The sequence below is a fragment of the Phyllobates terribilis genome, unplaced genomic scaffold (assembly GCF_046119375.1).
Source record: "Phyllobates terribilis strain yellow unplaced genomic scaffold, ASM4611937v1 Scaffold_13__5_contigs__length_258822181, whole genome shotgun sequence".
NCBI lineage: Eukaryota > Metazoa > Chordata > Amphibia > Anura > Dendrobatidae > Phyllobates > Phyllobates terribilis.
This window is the reverse complement of record NW_027362773.1, coordinates 10,460,423-10,488,281: the sequence shown is the minus strand read 5'-3', so window position 1 is coordinate 10,488,281 and position 27,859 is coordinate 10,460,423.

Here is a 27,859-nt window from a genome sequence, read left to right as displayed (position 1 = left end):
TGGGGGGCCCAAATGCATGCCATATGTCATGGGGGCCCCACTTGCATACAGAATGTCATAGGGGGCCCCAAATGTATGCCGCATGTCATGATGGCCCCAAATGCATGCCTCATGTCATGGGGGCCAAAAATGCATTCAGCATGTTATGGGGGCCCCAAATGCACGCTGCATGTCATGGGGGACTCAAATGCATGCCACATGTCATGGGGGCCCCAAATGCTTGCCGCATGTCATGGGGGCCCAACATGTATGGCGCATGTCACGGGGGCCGAACATGCATGCCGCGTGTCATGGGGCCCCAAATTCATGCCACATGTCTTGGGGGTCCCACGTGCATGCCGCATGTCATGGGGGCCCCAAATGCACGCCGTATGTCATGGGGCCCCACATGCCTGCCGCATGTCATGGGGGCCCATGTTCATGCCGCATGTCATGGGGTCCCCAAATGCATGCCGCATGTCATGGTGGCCCCACGTGCATGCCGCATGTCATGGGGGCCCCAAATGCATGCCGCATGTCATGGGGGCCCCACGTGCATGCCGCAAGTCATGGGGGGCCCAAATGCATGCCCCATGTCATGGGGGCCCCACTTGCCTGCCGCATGTCATGGTGGCCCATGTTCATGCCGCATGTCATGGGGTCCCCAAATGCATGCCGCATGTCATGGGGGCCCCACGTGCATGCCGCAAGTCATGGGGGGCCCAAATGCATGCCCCATGTCATGGGGCCCCACTTGCATACAGCATGTCATGTGGGCCCCAAATGCATGCCACATGTCATGGGGGCCCCAAATGCATGCCGCATGTCACAGGGGCCCCAAATGCATGCTGCATGTCATGGGGGCCCCACTTGCATACAGCATGTCATAGGGGGCCCCAAATGTATGCCGCATGTCATGATGGCCCCAAATGCATGCCTCATGTCATAGGGGCCAAAAATGCATTCAGCATGTTATGGGGGCCCCAAATGCACGCTGCATGTCATGGGGGACCCAAATGCATGCCGTTTGTCATGGGGGCCCCACGTGCATGCCGCATGTCATGGGGACCCGAGATGCATGCTGCATGTCATGGGGACCCAAATGCATGCTGCATGTCATGGGGGCCCCACTTGCATACAGCATGTCATGGGGGAACCAAATGTATGCCGCAAGTCATGGGGAGGCCCATATGCATGCCGCATGTCATGGGGGCCCCACTTGCATACAGCATGTCATAGGGGGCCCCAAATGTATGCCGCATGTCATGATGGCCCCAAATGCATTCCTCATGTCATAGGGGCCAAAAATGCGTTCAGCATGTTATGGGGGCCCCAAATGCACGCTGCATGTCATGGGGGACCCAAATGCATGCCGTTTGTCATGGGGGCCCCACGTGCATGCCGCATGTCATGGGGACCCGAGATGCATGCTGCATGTCATGGGGCCCCCACATGCAAGCCACATGTCATGGGGGCCCCACATGCATGGCGCATGTCATGGGGGCCAAAAATGCATGCCGCATGTCATGGGGGCCCCAAATACGTGCCACATGTCATGGGGGCCCCACGTGCATGCAGGAGGTCAGGGGGGCCCAAATGCATGCCGCATTTCATTGGGGCCCCACTTGCATTCCGCATGTCAGGAGGGCCCCACGTGCATGCCGCATGTGATAGGGGCCCCAAAAGCATGCCGCATGTCATGGGGGCCCCAAATGTATGTTGCATATCATTGGGGGCCCAAATGCATGCCGTATGTCATGGGGGCCCCAAATGCACGCTGCATGTCATGGGGTCCCAAATGCATGCCACATGTCAAGGGGACCCCAAATGCATGCCGCATGTCAAGGTGGCCCCAAGAGCATGCTGCATGTCATGGGGGCCGCAAATGCATGCTGCATGTCAAGGTGGCCCCACATGCATGCCGCATGTCATGTGGGGTCCCAAATGCGTGCCACATGTCATGGGGGGCCCACGTGCATGCCACATGTCATGAGGGCCCCAGATACGTTCCGCATATCACGGGGGCCCCAAATGCATGCCGCATGTCAAGGGGGCCCCACATGCATGCCGCATGTCATGGGGGCCCCACATTCATGCCGCATGTCATCGTGGCCCCAAATGCATGCATATGTCATGGGGGCCCCAAATGCATGCCGCATGTCATGGGGTCCCCAAATGCAAGCCGCATGTCATAGGGGGCCCCAAATGAATGCCGCATGCCATGATGGCCCCAAATGCATGCCTCATGTCATGGGGGCCAAAAATGCATTCTGCATGTTATGTGGGCCCCAAATGCACGCTCCATGTCATGGGGGACCCAAATGCATGCCGCATGTCATGGAGGCCCCAAATGCATGCCGCATGTCATGGGGGCCCCACATGTATGGCGCATGTCACGGGGGCCGAACATGCATGCCGCGTGTCATGGGGCCCCACGTGCATGCGGCATGTCATGGGGGCCCCAAATGCATGCCGTATGTCATGAGGCCCCACATGCCTGCCGCATGTCATGGGGGCCCCAAATGCATGCCGCATGTCATGGGGGCCCCACGTGCATGCCACAAGTCATGGGGGGCCCAAATGCATGCCGCATGTCATGGGGGCCCCACTTGCATACAGAATGTCATAGGGTCCCCAAATGTATGCCGCATGTCATGATGGCCCCAAATGCATGCCGCATGTCATGGGGGCCCCACATGTATGGCGCATGTCACGGGGGCCGAACATGCATGCCGTATGTCATGGGGTCCCCAAATGCATGCCGCATGTCATTGTGGCCCCACGTGCATGCCGCATGTAATGGGGGCCCCAAATGCATGCCGCATGTCATGGGGGCCCCACGTGCATGCCGCAAGTTGTGGGGGGCCCAAATGCATGCCGCTTGTCATGGGGGCCCCACTTGCATACAGCATGTCATAGGGGGGCCCAAATGCATGCCGCATGTCATGGGGGCCCTACTTGCATACAGCATGTCATGGGGGCCCCAAATGCATGCCATGTGGGGGCCCACATGCATGGCGCATGTCATGGGGGCCCCTCATGCATGGCGCATGGCATGGGGGCCCCACATGCATGCTGCGTGTCATGGGGGACTCACATACATGCCGCATGTCATGGGGGCCCAAATTCATGCTGCATGTCATGGGGGCCCCAAATGCATGCTGCATGTCTTGGGGTCCCCACGTGCATTCCGCATATCATGGGGACTCCACATGCATACCGCATGTCATGGGGGTCCCATGTGCATGCCGCATGTCATGGGTGAACCAAATGTATGCCACATGTCATGTGGGCCCCTAATACGTGACTCATGTCATGGGGGCCCGACATGCATGCCACAAGTCATGGGGGGCCCAAATGCATGCCGCATGTAATGGGGGCCCCACTTGCATACAGCATGTCATGGGGGAACCAAATGTATGCCGCAAGTCATGGGGGGCCCAAATGCATGCCGCATGTCATGGGGGCCCCACTTGCATACAGCATGTCATAGGGGGCCCCAAATGTATGCCGCATGTCATGATGGCCCCAAATGCATGCCTCATGTCATAGGGGCCAAAAATGCATTCAGCATGTTATGGGGGCCCCAATTGCACGCTTCATGTCATGGGGGACCCAAATCCATGCCGTTTGTCATGGGGGCCCCACGTGCATGCCGCATGTCATGGGGACCCGAGATGCATGTCGCATGTCATGGGGGCCCCAAATGCATGCCGCAAGTCATGGGGGGCCCAAATGCATGCCGCATGTCATGGGGGCCCTACTTGCATACAGCATGTCATGGGGGCCCCAAATGCATGCCGCATGTCATGTGGGGGCCCACATGCATGGCGCATGTCATGGGGGCCCCTCATGCATGGCGCATGGCATGGGGGCCCCACATGCATGCTGCGTGTCATGGGGGACTCACATACATGCCGCATGTCATGGGGGCCCAAATTCATGCTGCATGTCATGGGGGCCCCAAATGCATGCTGCATGTCTTGGGGTCCCCACGTGCATTCCGCATATCATGGGGACTCCACATGCATACCGCATGTCATGGGGGTCCCATGTGCATGCCGCATGTCATGGGTGAACCAAATGTATGCCACATGTCATGTGGGCCCCTAATACGTGACTCATGTCATGGGGGCCCGACATGCATGCCACAAGTCATGGGGGGCCCAAATGCATGCCGCATGTCATGGGGGCCTTACTTGCATACAGCATGTCATGGGGGAACCAAATGTATGCCGCAAGTCATGGGGGGCCCAAATGCATGCCGCATGTCATGGGGGCCCCACTTGCATACAGCATGTCATAGGGGGCCCCAAATGCACGCTGCATGTCATGGGGGACCCAAATGCATGCCGTTTGTCATGGGGGCCCCACGTGCATGCCGCATGTCATGGGGAACCGAGATGCATGTCGCATGTCATGGGGGCCCCAAATGCATGCCGCATTTCATGGTGGCCCCACATGCATGGCGCATGTCATGGGGGGTTCACGTGAATACCACATTTCGTGGTTACCCCATGTGCATGTCGCATGTCATGGGTACCCCAAATGCATGTCGCATGTCATGGGGGCCCCAAATGTATGCCGCATGTCATGGGGCCCCAAATGCATGCCACATGTCATGGGGGCCTCACATGCATGCCACATGTCATGGGGGCCCCACATGCATGCCGCATGTCATGTGGGCCCCAAATGCATGCCGCATTTCTTGGTTGTCCCATGTGCATGCCGCATAACATGGGTACCCCAAATGAATGTCGCATGTCAGGAGGCCTCAAATGCATGCCACATTTCATGGGGGCCCAATAGAATGCCTCATGTCGTGGGGGCCCCAAATGCATGCCACATATCAAGGGGGCCCCAAGTGCAAGACGCATGTCATAGGGGCCCCAAATTCATGCCGCATATCATGGGGGCCCCAATTATGTGCCACATGTCATGGGGGCCCAACATGCATGCCGCATGTCATGCGGGTCCCAAATGCATGTCGCATGTCATGGGGCCCATAAAATGCATGTTGCATGTCATTTGGGCCGCAAATGAATTCCACATGTCATGGGGGCCCCAAATGCATGTCGCATGTCATGGGGGCCCCAAATGCATGTCGAATGTCATGGGGGCCCCACGTGCATGCCGCATGTCACGGGGGCCCCACATGAATGACGCATGTCATGAGGGTCACAAATGCATGTCGCATGTCATGGGGGCCCCAAATGCATGCCGCATGTCATGGGGCCCCCAAGTGCATGTCGCATGTCATGGGGGCCCCAAATGTATGCCGCATGTCATGGGGGCCGCTAATGCGTGCTGCAGGTCATGAGGGCCCCAAATGCATACCGCATGTCATGGTGGCCCCACATGCGTGCCGCATGTCATGGGGGACCTATATGCGTGCCGCATGTCATGGGGGCCCCACATGCATGGCCCATGTCATGGGGCCCCCAAATACATGCGCATGTCATGGGGGCCCCGGATGCATGACGCATGTCATGGGGGCCCAAAATGCATGCCGCATGTCATGGCGGCCTCACGTGAATGACGCATGTCATGGAGGCCACAAATGCATGCTGCATGTCATGGGGGCCCAAAATACATGCCGCATGTCATGGGGGCCTCAAACACTTGCCTCATGTCATGGTACCCAACATGCATGGTGCATGTCATGGGGTCCCACATGCATGCCGCATATAAAGGGGCCCCAAATGCATACCGCATGTCATGGATGACCCACGTGCATGCCGCATGCCAAGGGGGCCGCTAATGCGTGCTGCAGGTCATAGGGGTCCCAAATGCATGCCGCATGTCATGGGGGCCCCATATACGTGCCGCATGTCATGGGGGCCCCACATGCATGCCAAATATCATGGGGGCTCCAAATGCATGCTGCATGTCATGGGGGCCCCAAATGCATGCTGCATGTCATGGGGGCTCCAAATGCATGACGCATGTCATGGGGGCCCCAATTACGTGCAACATGTCATGGGGGCCCCAAGTGCATGTCGCATGTCATGGGGGCCCCAAGTGCATGTCATATGTCATTGTGGTCCCAAGTGCATGCCGCAAGTCATGGGGACCCCAAATAAGTGCCAGATTTCATGGGGTCCCCACTTGCATGCTGCATGTCATGGTGGCTCCACATGCATGCCCCATTTCTTGGTTTCCCCATGTGCATGCAGCATGTCATGGTTACCCCAAATGCATGGCGCATGTCAGGGGGGTCCCAAATGCATGCCTCATGTAATGGGGGCCCAAATGCATGCCGCATGTCATGGGGGCCCCAAATGCATGCTGAATGTCATGGGGGCCCCAAACGCATGCCGCATGTCATTCGGGCCCCAAATTAATGTCGCATGTCAATGTGGCCCCAAATACATGCCGCATGTCATGGAGGCCCCAATTATGCGCCGCATGTCATGGGGGCCCCACTTGCATGCAGCATGTCATGGGTGTCCCAAATACATGTAGCATGTCATGGGGGCCATAAAATGCATGACGCATGTCATGGGGGCCCCACATGCATGCCGCATGTCATGGGGATCACAAATGCATGTCGCATGTCATGGGGGCCCCAAATGCATGCCACATGTCAAGGGGGCCCCACGTGCATGCCATATGTCATTGGTGTCCAATTGCATGCCGCAAGTCATGGGGGCCCCAAATAAGTGCCCCATGTCATGAGGGCCCAAAATGCATGCTGCATGTCATGGGGGCCCCAAATGCATGCCGCAAGTCAAGGGGGCCCCACGTGCATGCCGCATGTCATGGGGGCCCCAATTACGTGCAGCATGTCATGGCACATGCATGAGGCATGTCATTGGGGTCCCAAATGCATGACTCAAGTCATGGGGACCCCAAATAAGTGCCGCATGTCAAGAGTGCCCCACATGCATGTCGCATGTCATGGGGTACCCAAATGCATGTCGCATGTCATGAGGGCCCCAAATAACTGCCGCATGTCATGGGGGCCCCAAAAGCATGCCGCATGTCATGGGGGCCCCAAATCCATGCCAGTTGTCTTGGGTGCCCACATGCATGCCGTATGTAATGAGGGCCCCACATGCATGCCGCATGTCATGGGGACCCGAGATGCATGTCGCATGTCATGGGGGCCACACATGCATGGCGCATGTCATGGGAGTTTCACGTGAATGCCACATTTCGTGGTTACCCCATGTGCATGTCGCATGTCATGGGTACCACAAATGCATGTCGCATGTCATGGGGGCCCCAAATGTATGCCGCATGTCATGGGGCCCCAAATGCATGCCACATGTCATGGGGGCCTCACATGCATGCCACATGTCATGGGGGCCCCAAATGCATGCCGCATTTCTTGGTTGTCCCATGTGCATGCCGTATAACATGGGTACCCCAAATGCATGCCGCATGTCATGGGGGCCCAATGGAATGCCTCATGTCGTGGGGGCCCCAAATGCATGCCACATGTCAAGGGGGCCCCAAGTGCAAGACGCATGTCATGGGGGCCCCAAATGCATGCCGCATATCATGGGGGCCCCAATTATGTGCCGCATGTCATGGGGGCCCAACATGCATGCCGCATGTCATGCGGGTCCCAAATGCATGCCGCATTTCATGGGGGCCCCAAGTGCATGCAGCATGTCATTGAGCCCCAAATGCATGCTGCATGTCATGGGGCCCCAAATGCATGCTGCATGTCATGGGGGCCCAATGGAATGCCTCATGTCGTGGGGGCCCCAAATGCATGCCACATGTCAAGGGGGCCCCAAGTGCAAGACGCATGTCATGGGGGCCCCAAATGCATGCCGCATATCATGGGGGCCCCAATTATGTGCCGCATGTTATGGGGGCCCAACATGCATTCCGCATGTCATGGGGGCCCCACGTGCATGCCGCATGTGATAGGGGCCCCAAAAGCATGCCGCATGTCATGGGGGCCCCAAATGTATGTTGCATGTCATTGGGGGCCCAAAATGCATGCCGCATGTCATGGGGGCCCCAAATGCACGCGGCATGTCATGGGGTCCCAAATGCATGCCACATGTCAAGGGGACCCCAAATGCATGCCGCATGTCAAGGTGGCCCCATGTGCATGCTGCATGTCATGGGGGCCCCAAATGCATGCCGCATGTCAAGGTGGCCCCACGTGCATACCGCTTGTCATGTGGGGGCCCAAATGCGTGCCACATGTCATGGGGGGCCCACGTGCATGCCACATGTCATGAGGGCCTCAAGTGCATGACGCATGTCATGAGAGCCCCAAATAAGTGCCGCATATCACGGGGGCCCCAAATGCATGACGCATGTCAAGGGGGCCCCACATGCATGCCGCATGTCATGGGGGCCCCACATTCATGCCGCATGTCATCGTGGCTCCAAATGCATGCATATGTCATGGGGGCCCCAAATGCATGCCGCATGTCATGGGGTCTCCAAATGCAAGCCGCATGTCATAGGGGGGCCCAAATGTATGCCTCATGTCATGATGGCCCCAAATGCATGCCGCATGTCATGGGGGCCCCAAATGCATGCCGCATGTCATGGGGGCCCCACATGTATGGCGCATGTCACGGGGGCCGAACATGCATGCCGCGTGTCATGGGGCCCCAAATTCATACCACATGTCTTAGGGGCCCCACGTGCATGCCGCATGTCATGGGGGCCCCAAATGCATGCCGTATGTCATGGGGCCCCACATGCCTGCCGCATGTCATGGGGGCCCATGTTCATGCCGCATGTCATGGGGTCCCCAAATGCATGCAGCATGTCATGGTGGCCCCACGTGCATGCCACATGTCATGGGGGCCCCAAATGCATGCCGCATGTCATGGGGGCCCCACGTGCATGCCACAAGTCATGGGGGGCCCAAATGCATGCCGCATGTCTTGGGGGCCCCACTTGCATACAGCATGTCATGGGGGAACCAAATGCATGCCGCAAGTCATGGGGGGCCCAAATGCATGCCGCATGTCATGGGGGCCCAAATGCATACAGCATGTCATGGGGGCCCCAAATGCATGCCGCATGTCATGTGGGGGCCCACATGCATGGCGCATGTCATGGGAGCCCCACTTGCATACAGCATGTCATAGGGGGCCCCAAATGTATGCCGCATGTCATGATGGCCCCAAATGCATGCCTCATGTCATGGGGGGCCCAAATGCATGCCGCATGTCATGGGGGCCCAAATGCATACAGCATGTCATGGGGGCCCCAAATGCATGCCGCATGTCATGTGGGGGCCCACATGCATGGCGCATGTCACGGGGGCCCCTCATGCATGGTGCATGGCATGGGGGCCCCACATGCATGATGCGTGTCATGGGGGACTCACATACATGCCGCATATCATGGGGGCCCAAATTCATGCTGCATGTCATGGGGGCCCCAAATGCATGCTGCATGTCTTGGGGTACACACGTGCATTCCGCATATCATGGGGGCTTCACATGCATACTGCATGTCACGGGGGTCCCATGTGCATGCCGCATGTCATGGGTGCACCAAATGTATGCCACATGTCATGTGGGCCCCTAATATGTGACTCATGTCATGGGGGCCCGACATGCATGCCACAAGTCATGGGGGGCCCAAATGCATGCCGCATATCATGGGAGCCCCACTTGCATACAGCATGTCATGGGGGAACCAAATGCATGCCGCAAGTCATGGGGGGCCCAAATGCATGCCATATGTCATGGGGGCCCCACTTGCATACAGAATGTCATAGGGGGCCCCAAATGTATGCCGCATGTCATGATGGCCCCAAATGCATGCCTCATGTCATGGGGGCCAAAAATGCATTCAGCATGTTATGGGGGCCCCAAATGCACGCTGCATGTCATGGGGGACTCAAATGCATGCCACATGTCATGGGGGCCCCAAATGCTTGCCGCATGTCATGGGGGCCCAACATGTATGGCGCATGTCACGGGGGCCGAACATGCATGCCGCGTGTCATGGGGCCCCAAATTCATGCCACATGTCTTGGGGGTCCCACGTGCATGCCGCATGTCATGGGGGCCCCAAATGCACGCCGTATGTCATGGGGCCCCACATGCCTGCCGCATGTCATGGGGGCCCCAAATGCATGCCGCATGTCATGGGGGCCCCACGTGCATGCCGCAAGTCATGGGGGGCCCAAATGCATGCCCCATGTCATGGGGGCCCCACTTGCCTGCCGCATGTCATGGTGGCCCATGTTCATGCCGCATGTCATGGGGTCCCCAAATGCATGCCGCATGTCATGGGGGCCCCACGTGCATGCCGCAAGTCATGGGGGGCCCAAATGCATGCCCCATGTCATGGGGGCCCCACTTGCATACAGCATGTCATGTGGGCCCCAAATGCATGCCACATGTCATGGGGGCCCCAAATGCATGCCGCATGTCACAGGGGCCCCAAATGCATGCTGCATGTCATGGGGGCCCCACTTGCATACAGCATGTCATAGGGGGCCCCAAATGTATGCCGCATGTCATGATGGCCCCAAATGCATGCCTCATGTCATAGGGGCCAAAAATGCATTCAGCATGTTATGGGGGCCCCAAATGCACGCTGCATGTCATGGGGGACCCAAATGCATGCCGTTTGTCATGGGGGCCCCACGTGCATGCCGCATGTCATGGGGACCCGAGATGCATGCTGCATGTCATGGGGCCCCAAATGCATGCTGCATGTCATGGGGGCCCCACTTGCATACAGCATGTCATGGGGGAACCAAATGTATGCCGCAAGTCATGGGGAGGCCCATATGCATGCCGCATGTCATGGGGGCCCCACTTGCATACAGCATGTCATAGGGGGCCCCAAATGTATGCCGCATGTCATGATGGCCCCAAATGCATGCCTCATGTCATAGGGGCCAAAAATGCATTCAGCATGTTATGGGGGCCCCAAATGCACGCTGCATGTCATGGGGGACCCAAATGCATGCCGTTTGTCATGGGGGCCCCACGTGCAAGCCGCATGTCATGGGGACCCGAGATGCATGCTGCATGTCATGGGGCCCCCACATGCAAGCCACATGTCATGGGGGCCCCACATGCATGGCGCATGTCATGGGGGCCAAAAATGCATGCCGCATGTCATGGGGGCCCCAAATACGTGCCGCATGTCATGGGGGCCCCACGTGCATGCAGGAGGTCAGGGGGGCCCAAATGCATGCCGCATTTCATTGGGGCCCCACTTGCATTCCGCATGTCAGGAGGGCCCCAGGTGCATGCCGCATGTGATAGGGGCCCCAAAAGCATGCCGCATGTCATGGGGGCCCCAAATGTATGTTGCATGTCATTGGGGGCCCAAATGCATGCCGTATGTCATGGGGGCCCCAAATGCACGCTGCATGTCATGGGGTCCCAAATGCATGCCACATGTCAAGGGGACCCCAAATGCATGCCGCATGTCAAGGTGGCCCCAAGTGCATGCTGCATGTCATGGGGGCCGCAAATGCATGCTGCATGTCAAGGTGGCCCCACATGCATGCCGCATGTCATGTGGGGGCCCAAATGCGTGCCACATGTCATGGGGGGCCCACGTGCATGCCACATGTCATGAGGGCCCCAGATACGTTCCGCATATCACGGGGGCCCCAAATGCATGCCGCTTGGCAAGGGGGCCCCACATGCATGCCGCATGTCATGGGGGCCCCACATTCATGCCGCATGTCATCGTGGCCCCAAATGCATGCATATGTCATGGGGGCCCCAAATGCATGCCGCATGTCATGGGGTCCCCAAATGCAAGCCGCATGTCATAGGGGGCCCCAAATGTATGCCGCATGCCATGATGGCCCCAAATGCATGCCTCATGTCACGGGGGCCAAAAATGCATTCTGCATGTTATGTGGGCCCCAAATGCACGCTCCATGTCATGGGGGACCCAAATGCATGCCGCATGTCATGGAGGCCCCAAATGCATGCCGCATGTCATGGGGGCCCCACATGTATGGCGCATGTCACGGGGGCCGAACATGCATGCCGCGTGTCATGGGGCCCCACGTGCATGCGGCATGTCATGGGGGCCCCAAATGCATGCCGTATGTCATGAGGCCCCACATGCCTGCCGCATGTCATGGGGGCCCATGTTCATGTAGCATGTCATGGGGTCCCCAAATGCATGCCGCATGTCATGGTGGCCCCACGTGCATGCCGCATGTCATGGGGGCCCCAAATGCATGCCGCATGTCATGGGGGCCCCACGTGCATGCCACAAGTCATGGGGGGCCCAAATGCATGCCGCATGTCATGGGGGCCCCACTTGCATACAGAATGTCATAGGGTCCCCAAATGTATGCCGCATGTCATGATGGCCCCAAATGCATGCCGCATGTCATGGGGGCCCCACATGTATGGCGCATGTCACGGGGGCCGAACATGCATGCCGTATGTCATGGGGTCCCCAAATGCATGCCGCATGTCATTGTGGCCCCACGTGCATGCCGCATGTAATGGGGGCCCCAAATGCATGCCGCATGTCATGGGGGCCCCACGTGCATGCCGCAAGTTGTGGGGGGCCCAAATGCATGCCGCATGTCATGGGGGCCCCACTTGCATACAGCATGTCATAGGGGGGCCCAAATGCATGCCGCATGTCATGGGGGCCCTACTTGCATACAGCATGTCATGGGGGCCCCAAATGCATGCCGCATGTCATGTGGGGGCCCACATGCATGGCGCATGTCATGGGGGCCCCTCATGCATGGCGCATGGCATGGGGGCCCCACATGCATGCTGCGTGTCATGGGGGACTCACATACATGCCGCATGTCATGGGGGCCCAAATTCATGCTGCATGTCATGGGGGCCCCAAATGCATGCTGCATGTCTTGGGGTCCCCACGTGCATTCCGCATATCATGGGGACTCCACATGCATACCGCATGTCATGGGGGTCCCATGTGCATGCCGCATGTCATGGGTGAACCAAATGTATGCCACATGTCATGTGGGCCCCTAATACGTGACTCATGTCATGGGGGCCCGACATGCATGCCACAAGTCATGGGGGGCCCAAATGCATGCCGCATGTAATGGGGGCCCCACTTGCATACAGCATGTCATGGGGGAACCAAATGTATGCCGCAAGTCATGGGGGGCCCAAATGCATGCCGCATGTCATGGGGGCCCCACTTGCATACAGCATGTCATAGGGGGCCCCAAATGTATGCCGCATGTCATGATGGCCCCAAATGCATGCCTCATGTCATAGGGGCCAAAAATGCATTCAGCATGTCATGGGGGCCCCAATTGCACGCTTCATGTCATGGGGGACCCAAATCCATGCCGTTTGTCATAGGGGCCCCACGTGCATGCCGCATGTCATGGGGACCCGAGATGCATGTCGCATGTCATGGGGGCCCCAAATGCATGCCGCATTTCATGGTGGCCCCACATGCATGGCGCATGTCATGGGGGGTTCACGTGAATACCACATTTCGTGGTTACCCCATGTGCATGTCGCATGTCATGGGTACCCCAAATGCATGTCGCATGTCATGGGGCCCCAAATGTATGCTGCATGTCATGGGGCCCCAAATGCATGCCACATGTCATGGGGGCCTCACATGCATTCCACATGTCATGGGGGCCCCACATGCATGCCGCATGTCATGTGGGCCCCAAATGCATGCCGCATTTCTTGGTTGTCCCATGTGCATGCCGCATAACATGGGTACCCCAAATGAATGTCGCATGTCAGGAGGCCTCAAATGCATGCCACATTTCATGGGGGCCCAATAGAATGCCTCATGTCGTGGGGGCCCCAAATGCATGCCACATGTCAAGGGGCCCCCAAGTGCAAGACGCATGTCATAGGGGCCCCAAATTCATGCCGCATATCATGGGGGCCCCAATTATGTGCCACATGTCATGGGGGCCCAACATGCATGCCGCATGTCATGCGGGTCCCAAATGCATGTCGCATGTCATGGGGCCCATAAAATGCATGTTGCATGTCATTTGGGCCGCAAATGAATTCCACATGTCATGGGGGCCCCAAATGCATGTCGCATGTCATGGGGGCCCCAAATGCATGTCGAATGTCATAGGGGCCCCACGTGCATGCCGCATGTCATGGGGGCCCCAAATGCATGCTGCATGTCTTGGGGTCCCCACGTGCATTCCGCATATCATGGGGACTCCACATGCATGTCGAATGTCATGGGGGCCCCACGTGCATGCCGCATGTCATGAGGGTCACAAATGCATGTCGCATGTCATGGGGGCCCCAAATGCATGCCGCATGTCATGGGGCCCTCAAGTGCATGTCGCATGTCATGGGGGCCCCAAATGTATGCCGCATGTCATGGGGGCCGCTAATGCGTGCTGCAGGTCATGAGGGCCCCAAATGCATACCGCATGTCATGGTGGCCCCACATGCGTGCCGCATGTCATGGGGGACCTATATGCGTGTTGCATGTCATGGGGGCCCCACATGCATGGCCCATGTCATGGGGCCCCCAAATACATGCGCATGTCATGGGGGCCCCGGATGCATGACGCATGTCATGGGGGCCCCAAATGCTTGCCGCATGTCATGGCGGCCTCACGTGAATGACGCATGTCATGGAGGCCACAAATGCATGCTGCATGTCATGGGGGCCCAAAATACATGCCGCATGTCATGGGGGCCTCAAACACTTGCCTCATGTCATGGTACACAACATGCATGGTGCATGTCATGGGGCCCCACATGCATGCCGCATATAAAGGGGCCCCAAATGCATACCGCATGTCATGGATGACCCACGTGCATGCCGCATGCCATGGGGGCCGCTAATGCGTGCTGCAGGTCATAGGGGTCCCAAATGCATGCCGCATGTCATGGTGGTCCCATGTGCGTGCCGCATGTCATGGGGGCCCCATATACGTGCCGCATGTCATGGGGGCCCCACATGCATGCCAAATATCATGGGGGCTCCAAATGCATGCTGCATGTCATGGGGGCCCCAAATGCATGCTGCATGTCATGGGGGCTCCAAATGCATGACGCATGTCATGGGGGCCCCAATTACGTGCAACATGTCATGGGGGCCCCAAGTGCATGTCGCATGTCATGGAGGCCCCAAGTGCATGTCATATGTCATTGTGGTCCCAAATGCATGCTGCAAGTCATGGGGACCCCAAATAAGTGCCACATTTCATGGGGTCCCCACTTGCATGCTGCATGTCATGGTGGCTCCACATGCATGCCCCATTTCTTGGTTTCCCCATGTGCATGCAGCATGTCATGGTTACCCCAAATGCATGGCGCATGTCAGGGGGGTCCCAAATGCATGCCTCATGTAATGGGGGCCCAAATGCATGCCGCATGTCATGGGGCCCCAAATGCATGCTGAATGTCATGGGGGCCCCAAACGCATGCCGCATGTCATTCGGGCCCCAAATTAATGTCGCATGTCAATGTGGCCCCAAATACATGCCGTCATGGAGGCCCCATGTCATGGAGGCCCCAATTATGTGCCGCATGTCATGGGGGCCCCACTTGCATGCCGCATGTCATGGGGGCCCCACATGCATGCCGCATGTCATGGGGATCACAAATGCATGTCGCATGTCATGGGGGCCCCAAATGCATGCCACATGTCAAGGGGGCCCCACGTGCATGCCATATGTCATTGGTGTCCAATTGCATGCCGCAAGTCATGGGGGCCCCAAATAAGTGCCCCATGTCATGATGGCCCAAAATGCATGCTGCATGTCATGGGGGCCCCAAATGCATGCCGCAAGTCAAGGGGGCCCCACGTGCATGCCGCATGTCATGGGGGCCCCAATTACGTGCAGCATGTCATGGCACATGCATGAGGCATGTCATTGGGGTCCCAAATGCATGACGCAAGTCATGGGGACCCCAAATAAGTGCCGCATGTCAAGAGTGCCCCACATGCATGTCGCATGTCATGGGGTACCCAAATGCATGTCGCATGTCATGAGGGCCCCAAATAACTGCCGCATGTCATGGGGGCCCCAAAAGCATGCCACATGTCATGGGGGCCCCAAATCCATGCCAATTGTCATGGGTGCCCACATGCATGCCGTATGTAATGAGGGCCCCACATGCATGCCGCATGTCATGGGGACCCGAGATGCATGTCGCATGTCATGGGGGCCACACATGCATGGCGCATGTCATGGGAGTTTCACGTGAATGCCACATTTCGTGGTTACCCCATGTGCATGTCGCATGTCATGGGTACCACAAATGCATGTCGCATGGCATGGGGGCCCCAAATGTATGCCGCATGTCATGGGGCCCCAAATGCATGCCACATGTCATGGGGGCCTCACATGCATGCCACATGTCATGGGGGCCCCAAATGCATGCCGCATTTCTTGGTTGTCCCATGTGCATGCCGTATAACATGGGTACCCCAAATGCATGCCGCATGTCATGGGGGCCCAATGGAATGCCTCATGTCGTGGGGGCCCCAAATGCATGCCACATGTCAAGGGGGCCCCAAGTGCAAGACGCATGTCATGGGGGCCCCAAATGCATGCCGCATATCATGGGGGCCCCAATTATGTGCCGCATGTCATGGGGGCCCAACATGCATGCCGCATGTCATGCGGGTCCCAAATGCATGCCGCATTTCATGGGGGCCCCAAGTGCATGCAGCATGTCATTGAGCCCCAAATGCATGCTGCATGTCATGGGGCCCCAAATGCATGCTGCATGTCATGGGGGCCCAATGGAATGCCTCATGTCGCGGGGGCCCCAAATGCATGCCACATGTCAAGGGGGCCCCAAGTGCAAGACGCATGTCATGGGGGCCCCAAATGCATGCCGCGTATCATGGGGGCCCCAATTATGTGCCGCATGTTATGGGGGCCCAACATGCATTCCGCATGTCATGGGGGCCCCACGTGCATGCCGCATGTGATAGGGGCCCCAAAAGCATGCCGCATTTCATGGGGGCCCCAAATGTATGTTGCATGTCATTGGGGGCCCCAAATGCATGCCGCATGTCAAGGTGGCCCCACGTGCATACCGCATGTCATGTGGGGGCCCAAATGCGTGCCACATGTCATGGGGGGCCCACGTGCATGCCACATTTCATGAGGGCCCCAAGTGCATGACGCATGTCATGAGAGCCCCAAATAAGTGCCGCATATCACGGGGGCCCCAAATGCATGACGCATGTCAAGGGGGCCCCACATGCATGCCGCATGTCATGGTTGCCCCACATTCATGCCGCATGTCATCGTGGCCCCAAATGCATGCATATGTCATGGGGGCCCCAAATGCATGCCGCATGTCATGGGGTCTCCAAATGCAAGCCGCATGTCATAGGGGGCCCCAAATGTATGCCTCATGTCATGATGGCCCCAAATGCATGCCGCATGTCATGGGGGCCCCACATGTATGGCGCATGTCACGGGGGCCGAACATGCATGCCGCGTGTCATGGGGCCCCAAATTCATACCACATGTCTTAGGGGCCCCACGTGCATGCCGCATGTCATGGGGGCCCCAAATGCATGCCGTATGTCATGGGGCCCCACATGCCTGCCGCATGTCATGGGGGCCCATGTTCATGCCGCATGTCATGGGGTCCCCAAATGCATGCAGCATGTCATGGTGGCCCCACGTGCATGCCGCATGTCATGGGGCCCCCAAATGCATGCCGCATGTCATGGGGGCCCCACGTGCATGCCACAAGTCATGGGGGGCCCAAATGCATGCTGCATGTCTTGGCGGCCCCACTTGCATACAGCATGTCATGGGGGAACCAAATGCATGCCGCATGTCATGGGGGGCCCAAATGCATGCCGCATGTCATGGGGGCCCAAATGCATACAGCATGTCATGGGAGCCCCACTTGCATGCAGCATGTCATAGGGAGCCCCAAATGTATGCCGCATGTCATGATGGCCCCAAATGCATGCCTCATGTCATGGGGGCCAAAAATGCATTCAGCATGTTATGGGGGCCCCAAATGCACGCTGCATGTCATGGGGGACCCAAATGCATGCCGCGTGTCATAGGGGCCCCAAATGCATGCCGCTTGTCATTGGGGCCCCACTTGCCTTCTGCATGTCATGGTGGCCCATGTTCATGCCGCATGTCATCGGGTCCCCAAATGCTTGCCGCATGTCATGGGGGCCCCACGTGCATGCCGCAAATCGTGGGGGGCCCAAATGCATGCCGCATGTCATGGAGGCCCCACTTGCATACAGCATGTCATGTGGGTCCCACATACATGCCGCAAGTCATGGGGGGCCCAAATGCATGCCGCATGTCATGGGGGCCCAAATGCATACAGCATGTCATGGGGGCCCCAAATGCATGCCGCATGTCATGTGGGGGCCCACATGCATGGCGCATGTCACGGGGGCCCCTCATGCATGGTGCATGGCATGGGGGCCCCACATGCATGATGCGTGTCATGGGGGACTCACATACATGCCGCATATCATGGGGGCCCAAATTCATGCTGCATGTCATGGGGGCCCCAAATGCATGCTGCATGTCTTGGGGTCCCCACGTGCATTCCGCATATCATGGGGGCTTCACATGCATACTGCATGTCAGGGGGGTCCCATGTGCATGCCGCATGTCATGGGTGCACCAAATGTATGCCACATGTCATGTGGGCCCCTAATATGTGACTCATGTCATGGGGGCCCGACATGCATGCCACAAGTCATGGGGGGCCCAAATGCATGCCGCATATCATGGGAGCCCCACTTGCATACAGCATGTCATGGGGGAACCAAATGCATGCCGCAAGTCATGGGGGGCCCAAATGCATGCCATATGTCATGGGGGCCCCACTTGCATACAGCATGTCATAGGGGGCCCCAAATGTATGCCGCATGTCATGATGGCCCCAAATGCATGCCTCATGTCATGGGGGCCAAAAATGCATTCAGCATGTTATGGGGGCCCCAAATGCACGCTGCATGTCATGGGGGACCCAAATGCATGCCGCATGTCATTGGGGCCCCAAATGCATGCCGCATGTCATGGGGGCCCCACATGTATGGCGCATGTCACGGGGGCCGAACATGCATGCCGCGTGTCATAGGGGCCCAAATTCATGCCACATGTCTTGGGGGCCCCACGTGCATGCCGCATGTCATGGGGGCCCCAAATGCATGCCACATGTCATGGGGCCCCACATGCCTGCCGCATGTCAGGGGGGCCCATGTTCATGCCGCATGTCATGGGGTCCCCAAATGCATGCCGCATGTCATGGTGGCCCCACGTGCATGCTGCATGTCATGGGGGCCCCAAATGCATGCCGCATGTCAAGGTGGCCCCACGTGCATACCGCTTGTCATGTGGGGGCCCAAATGCGTGCCACATGTCATGGGGGGCCCACGTGCATGCCACATGTCATGAGGGCCTCAAGTGCATGACGCATGTCATGAGAGCCCCAAATAAGTGCCGCATATCACGGGGGCCCCAAATGCATGACGCATGTCAAGGGGGCCCCACATGCATGCCGCATGTCATGGGGGCCCCACATTCATGCCGCATGTCATCGTGGCTCCAAATGCATGCATATGTCATGGTGGCCCCAAATGCATGCCGCATGTCATGGGGTCTCCAAATTCAAGCCGCATGTCATAGGGGGCCCCAAATGTATGCCTCATGTCATGATGGCCCCAAATGCATGCCGCATGTCATGGGGGCCCCAAATGCATGCCGCATGTCATGGGGGCCCCACATGTATGGCGCATGTCACGGGGGCCGAACATGCATGCCGCGTGTCATGGGGCCCCAAATTCATACCACATGTCTTAGGGGCCCCACGTGCATGCCGCATGTCATGGGGGCCCCAAATGCAAGCCGTATGTCATGGGGCCCCACATGCTTGCCGCATGTCATGGGGGCCCATGTTCATGCCGCATGTCATGGGGTCCCCAAATGCATGCAGCATGTCATGGTGGCCCCACGTGCACGCCGCATGTCATGGGGGCCCCAAATGCATGCCCCATGTCATGGGGGCCCCACGTGCATGCCACAAGTCATGGGGGGCCCAAATGCATGCCGCATGTCTTGGGGGCCCCACTTGCATACAGCATGTCATGGGGGAACCAAATGCATGCCGCAAGTCATGGGGGGCCCAAATGCATGCCGCATGTCATGGGGGCCCAAAAGCATGCCGCATGTCATGTGGGGGCCCACATGCATGGCGCATGTCATGGGAGCCCCACTTGCATACAGCATGTCATAGGGGGCCCCAAATGTATGCCGCATGTCATGATGGCCCCAAATGCATGCCTCATGTCATGGGGGGCCCAAATGCATGCCGCATGTCATGGGGGCCCAAATGCATACAGCATGTCATGGGGGCCCCAAATGCATGCCGCATGTCATGTGGGGGCCCACATGCATGGCGCATGTCACGGGGGCCCCTCATGCATGGTGCATGGCATGGGGGCCCCACATGCATGATGCGTGTCATGGGGGACTCACATACATGCCGCATATCATGGGGGCCCAAATTCATGCTGCATGTCATGGGGGCACCAAATGCATGCTGCATGTCTTGGGGTCCCCACGTGCATTCCGCATATCATGGGGGCTTCACATGCATACTGCATGTCACGGGGGTCCCATGTGCATGCCGCATGTCATGGGTGCACCAAATGTATGCCACATGTCATGTGGGCCCCTAATATGTGACTCATGTCATGGGGGCCCGACATGCATGCCACAAGTCATGGGGGGCCCAAATGCATGCCGCATATCATGGGAGCCCCACTTGCATACAGCATGTCATGGGGGAACCAAATGCATGCCGCAAGTCATGGGGGGCCCAAATGCATGCCATATGTCATGGGGGCCCCACTTGCATACAGCATGTCATAGGGGGCCCCAAATGTATGCCGCATGTCATGATGGCCCCAAATGCATGCCTCATGTCATGGGGGCCAAAAATGCATTCAGCATGTTATGGGGGCCCCAAATGCACGCTGCATGTCATGGGGGACTCAAATGCATGCCACATGTCATGGGGGCCCCAAATGCTTGCCGCATGTCATGGGGGCCCAACATGTATGGCGCATGTCACGGGGGCCGAACATGCATGCCGCGTGTCATGGGGCCCCAAATTCATGCCACATGTCTTGGGGGTCCCACGTGCATGCCGCATGTCATGGGGGCCCCAAATGCACGCCGTATGTCATGGGGCCCCACATGCCTGCCGCATGTCATGGGGGCCCATGTTCATGCCGCATGTCATGGGGTCCCCAAATGCATGCCGCATGTCATGGTGGCCCCACGTGCATGCCGCATGTCATGGGGGCCCCAAATGCATGCCGCATGTCATGGGGGCCCCACGTGCATGCCGCAAGTCATGGGGGGCCCAAATGCATGCCCCATGTCATGGGAGCCCCACTTGCCTGCCGCATGTCATGGTGGCCCATGTTCATGCCGCATGTCATGGGGTCCCCAAATGCATGCCGCATGTCATGGGGGCCCCACGTGCATGTCGCAAGTCATGGGGGGCCCAAATGCATGCCCCATGTCATGGGGGCCCCACTTGCATACAGCATGTCATGTGGGCCCCAAATGCATGCCACATGTCATGGGGGCCCCAAATGCATGCCGCATGTCACAGGGGCCCCAAATGCATGCTGCATGTCATGGGGGCCCCACTTGCATACAGCATGTCATAGGGGGCCCCAAATGTATGCCGCATGTCATGATGGCCCCAAATGCATGCCTCATGTCATAGGGGCCAAAAATGCATTCAGCATGTTATGGGGGCCCCAAATGCACGCTGCATGTCATGGGGGGCCCAAATGCATGCCGTTTGTCATGGGGGCCCCACGTGCATGCCGCATGTCATGGGGACCCGAGATGCATGCTGCATGTCATGGGGCCCCAAATGCATGCTGCATGTCATGGGGGCCCCACTTGCATACAGCATGTCATGGGGGAACCAAATGTATGCCGCAAGTCATGGGGAGGCCCATATGCATGCCGCATGTCATGGGGGCCCCACTTGCATACAGCATGTCATGGGGACCCGAGATGCATGCTGCATGTCATGGGGCCCCCACATGCAAGCCACATGTCATGGGGGCCCCACATGCATGGCGCATGTCATGGGGGCCAAAAATGCATGCCGCATGTCATGGGGGCCCCAAATACGTGCCGCATGTCATGGGCGCCCCAAGTGCATGCAGGAGGTCAGGGGGGCCCCAAATGCATGCCGCATTTCATGGGGGCCCCACTTGCATTCCGCATGTCATGAGGGCCCCACGTGCATGCCGCATGTGATAGGGGCCCCAAAAGCATGCCGCATGTCATGGGGGCCCTAAATGTATGTTGCATATCATTGGGGGCCCAAATGCATGCCGTATGTCATGGGGGCCCCAAATGCATGCCGCATGTCAAGGTGGCCCCAAGTGCATGCTGCATGTCATGGGGGCCGCAAATGCATGCTGCATGTCAAGGTGGCCCCACATGCATGTCGCATGTCATGTGGGGGCCCAAATGCGTGCCACATGTCATGGGGGGCCCACGTGCATGCCACATGTCATGAGGGCCCCAGATACGTTCCACATATCACGGGGGCCCCAAATGCATGCCGCATGTCAAGGGGGCCCCACATGCATGCCGCATGTCATGGGGGACCCACATTCATGCCGCATGTCATCGTGGCCCCAAATGCATGCATATGTCATGGGGGCCCCAAATGCATGCCGCATGTCATGGGGTCCCCAAATGCAAGCCGCATGTCATAGGGGGCCCCAAATGTATGCCGCATGCCATGATGGCCCCAAATGCATGCCTCATGTCATGGGGGCCAAAAATGCATTCTGCATGTTATGGGGGCCCCAAATGCACGCTCCATGTCATTGGGGACCCAAATGCATGCCGCATGTCATGGAGGCCCCAAATGCATGCCGCATGTCATGGGGGCCCCACATGTATGGCGCATGTCACGGGGGCCGAACATGCATGCCGCGTATCATGGGGCCCCACGTGCATGCGGCATGTCATGGGGGCCCCAAATGCATGCCGTATGTCATGAGGCCCACATGCCTGCCGCATGTCATGGGGGCCCATGTTCATGTAGCATGTCATGGGGTCCCCAAATGCATGCCGCATGTCATGGTGGCCCCACGTGCATGCCGCATGTCATGGGGGCCCCAAATGCATGCCGCATGTCATGGGGGCCCCACGTGCACGCCACAAGTCATGGGGGGCCCAAATGCATGCCGCATGTCATGGGGGCCCCACTTGCATGCAGAATGTCATAGGGGGCCCCAAATGTATGCCGCATGTCATGATGGCCCCAAATGCATGCCTCATGTCATGGGGGCCAAAAATGCATTCAGCATGTTATGGGGGCCCCAAATGCACGCTGCATGTCATGGGGGACCCAAATGCATGCCGCATGTCATGGGGGCCCCAAATGCATGCCGCATGTCATGGGGGCCCCACATGTATGGCGCATGTCACGGGGGCCGAACATGCATGCCGTATGTCATGGGGTCCCCAAATGCATGCCGCATGTCATTGTGGTCCCACGTGCATGCCGCATGTAATGGGGGCCCCAAATGCATTCCGCATGTCATGGGGGCCCCACGTGCATGCCGCAAGTCGTGGGGGGCCCAAATGCATGCCGCATGTCATGGGGGCCCCACTTGCATACAGCATGTCATGTGGGCCCCAAATGCATGCCGCAAGTCATGGGGGGCCCAAATGCATGCCGCATGTCATGGGGGCCCTACTTGCATACAGCATGTCATGGGGGCCCCAAATGCATGGCGCATGGCATGGGGGCCCCACATGCATGCTGCGTGTCATGGGGGACTCACATACATGCCGCATGTCATGGGGGCCCAAATTCATGCTGCATGTCATGGGGGCCCCAAATGCATGCTGCATGTCTTGGGGTCCCCACGTGCATTCCGCATATCATGGGGACTCCACATGCATACCGCATGTCATGGGGGTCCCATGTGCATGCCGCATGTCATGGGTGAACCAAATGTATGCCACATGTCATGTGGGCCCCTAATACGTGACTCATGTCATGGGGGCCCGACATGCATGCCACAAGTCATGGGGGGCCCAAATGCATGCCGCATGTCATGGGGGCCCCACTTGCATACAGCATGTCATGGGGGAACCAAATGTATGCCGCAAGTCATGGGGGACCCAAATGCATGCCGCATGTCATGGGGGCCCCACTTGCATACAGCATGTCATAGGGGGCCCCAAATGCACGCTGCATGTCATGGGGGACCCAAATGCATGCCGTTTGTCATGGGGGCCCCACGTGCATGCCGCATGTCATGGGGAACCGAGATGCATGTCGCATGTCATGGGGGCCCCAAATGCATGCCGCATTTCATGGTGGCCCCACATGCATGGCGCATGTCATGGGGGGTTCACGTGAATACCACATTTCGTGGTTACCCCATGTGCATGTCGCATGTCATGGGTACCCCAAATGCATGTCGCATGTCATGGGGGCCCCAAATGTATGCCGCATGTCATGGGGCCCCAAATGCATGCCACATGTCATGGGGGCCTCACATGCATGCCACATGTCATGGGGGCCCCACATGCATGCCGCATGTCATGTGGGCCCCAAATGCATGCCGCATTTCTTGGTTGTCCCATGTGCATGCCGTATAACATGGGTACCCCAAATGAATGTCGCATGTCAGGAGGCCTCAAATGCATGCCACATTTCATGGGGGCCCAATAGAATGCCTCATGTCGTGGGGGCCCCAAATGCATGCCACATATCAAGGGGGCCCCAAGTGCAAGACGCATGTCATAGGGGCCCCAAATTCATGCCGCATATCATGGGGGCCCCAATTATGTGCCACATGTCATGGGGGCCCAACATGCATGCCGCATGTCATGCGGGTCCCAAATGCATGTCGCATGTCATGGGGCCCATAAAATGCATGTTGCATGTCATTTGGGCCGCAAATGAATTCCACATGTCATGGGGGGCCCAAATGCATGTCGCATGTCATGGGGGCCCCAAATGCATGTCGAATGTCATGGGGGCCCCACGTGCATGCCGCATGTCACGGGGGCCCCACATGAATGACGCATGTCATGAGGGTCACAAATGCATGTCGCATGTCATGGGGGCCCCAAATGCATGCCGCATGTCATGGGGCCCCCAAGTGCATGTCGCATGTCATGGGGGCCCCAAATGTATGCCGCATGTCATGGGGGCCGCTAATGCGTGCTGCAGGTCATGAGGGCCCCAAATGCATACCGCATGTCATGGTGGCCCCACATGTGTGCCGCATGTCATGGGGGACCTATATGCGTGCCGCATGTCATGGGGGCCCCACATGCATGGCCCATGTCATGGGGCCCCCAAATACATGCGCATGTCATGAGGGCCCCGGATGCATGACGCATGTCATGGGGGCCCAAAATGCATGCCGCATGTCATGGCGGCCTCACGTGAATGACGCATGTCATGGAGGCCACAAATGCATGCTGCATGTCATGGGGGCCCAAAATACATGCCGCATGTCATGGGGGCCTCAAACACTTGCCTCATGTCATGGTACCCAACATGCATGGTGCATGTCATGGGGCCCCACATGCATGCCGCATATAAAGGGGCCCCAAATGCATACCGCATGTCATGGATGACCCACGTGCATGCCGCATGCCATGGGGGCCGCTAATGCGTGCTGCAGGTCATAGGGGTCCCAAATGCATGCCGCATGTCATGGGGGCCCCACATGCATGCCAAATATCATGGGGGCTCCAAATGCATGCTGCATGTCATGGGGGCCCCAAATGCATGCTGCATGTCATGGGGGCTCCAAATGCATGACGCATGTCATGGGGGCCCCAATTACGTGCAACATGTCATGGGGGCCCCAAGTGCATGTCGCATGTCATGGGGGCCCCAAGTGCATGTCATATGTCATTGTGGTCCCAAGTGCATGCCGCAAGTCATGGGGACCCCAAATAAGTGCCACATTTCATGGGGTCCCCACTTGCATGCTGCATGTCATGGTGGCTCCACATGCATGCCCCATTTCTTGGTTTCCCCATGTGCATGCAGCATGTCATGGTTACCCCAAATGCATGGCGCATGTCAGGGGGGTCCCAAATGCATGCCTCATGTAATGGGGGCCCAAATGCATGCCGCATGTCATGGGGGCCCCAAATGCATGCTGAATGTCATGGGGGCCCCAAACGCATGCCGCATGTCATTCGGGCCCCAAATTAATGTCGCATGTCAATGTGGCCCCAAATACATGCCGCATGTCATGGAGGCCCCAATTATGCGCCGCATGTCATGGGGGCCCCACTTGCATGCAGCATGTCATGGGTGTCCCAAATACATGTAGCATGTCATGGGGGCCATAAAATGCATGACGCATGTCATGGGGGCCCCACATGCATGCCGCATGTCATGGGGATCACAAATGCATGTCGCATGTCATGGGGGCCCCAAATGCATGCCACATGTCAAGGGGGCCCCACGTGCATGCCATATGTCATTGGTGTCCAATTGCATGCCGCAAGTCATGGGGGCCCCAAATAAGTGCCCCATGTCATGAGGGCCCAAAATGCATGCTGCATGTCATGGGGGCCCCAAATGCATGCCGCAAGTCAAGGGGGCCCCACGTGCATGCCGCATGTCATGGGGGCCCCAATTACGTGCAGCATGTCATGGCACATGCATGAGGCATGTCATTGGGGTCCCAAATGCATGACTCAAGTCATGGGGACCCCAAATAAGTGCCGCATGTCAAGAGTGCCCCACATGCATGTCGCATGTCATGGGGTACCCAAATGCATGTCGCATGTCATGAGGGCCCCAAATAACTGCCGCATGTCATGGGGGCCCCAAAAGCATGCCGCATGTCATGGGGGCCCCAAATCCATGCCAGTTGTCATGGGTGCCCACATGCATGCCGTATGTAATGAGGGCCCCACATGCATGCCGCATGTCATGGGGACCCGAGATGCATGTCGCATGTCATGGGGGCCACACATGCATGGCGCATGTCATGGGAGTTTCACGTGAATGCCACATTTCGTGGTTACCCCATGTGCATGTCGCATGTCATGGGTACCACAAATGCATGTCGCATGTCATGGGGGCCCCAAATGTATGCCGCATGTCATGGGGCCCCAAATGCATGCCACATGTCATGGGGGCCTCACATGCATGCCACATGTCATGGGGGCCCCAAATGCATGCCGCATTTCTTGGTTGTCCCATGTGCATGCCGTATAACATGGGTACCCCAAATGCATGCCGCATGTCATGGGGGCCCAATGGAATGCCTCATGTCGTGGGGGCCCCAAATGCATGCCACATGTCAAGGGGGCCCCAAGTGCAAGACGCATGTCATGGGGGCCCCAAATGCATGCCGCATATCATGGGGGCCCCAATTATGTGCCGCATGTCATGGGGGCCCAACATGCATGCCGCATGTCATGCGGGTCCCAAATGCATGCCGCATTTCATGGGGGCCCCAAGTGCATGCAGCATGTCATTGAGCCCCAAATGCATGCTGCATGTCATGGGGCCCCAAATGCATGCTGCATGTCATGGGGGCCCAATGGAATGCCTCATGTCGTGGGGGCCCCAAATGCATGCCACATGTCAAGGGGGCCCCAAGTGCAAGACGCATGTCATGGGGGCCCCAAATGCATGCCGCATATCATGGGGGCCCCAATTATGTGCCGCATGTTATGGGGGCCCAACATGCATTCCGCATGTCATGGGGGCCCCACGTGCATGCCGCATGTGATAGGGGCCCCAAAAGCATGCCGCATGTCATGGGGGCCCCAAATGTATGTTGCATGTCATTGGGGGCCCAAAATGCATGCCGCATGTCATGGGGGCCCCAAATGCACGCGGCATGTCATGGGGTCCCAAATGCATGCCACATGTCAAGGGGACCCCAAATGCATGCCGCATGTCAAGGT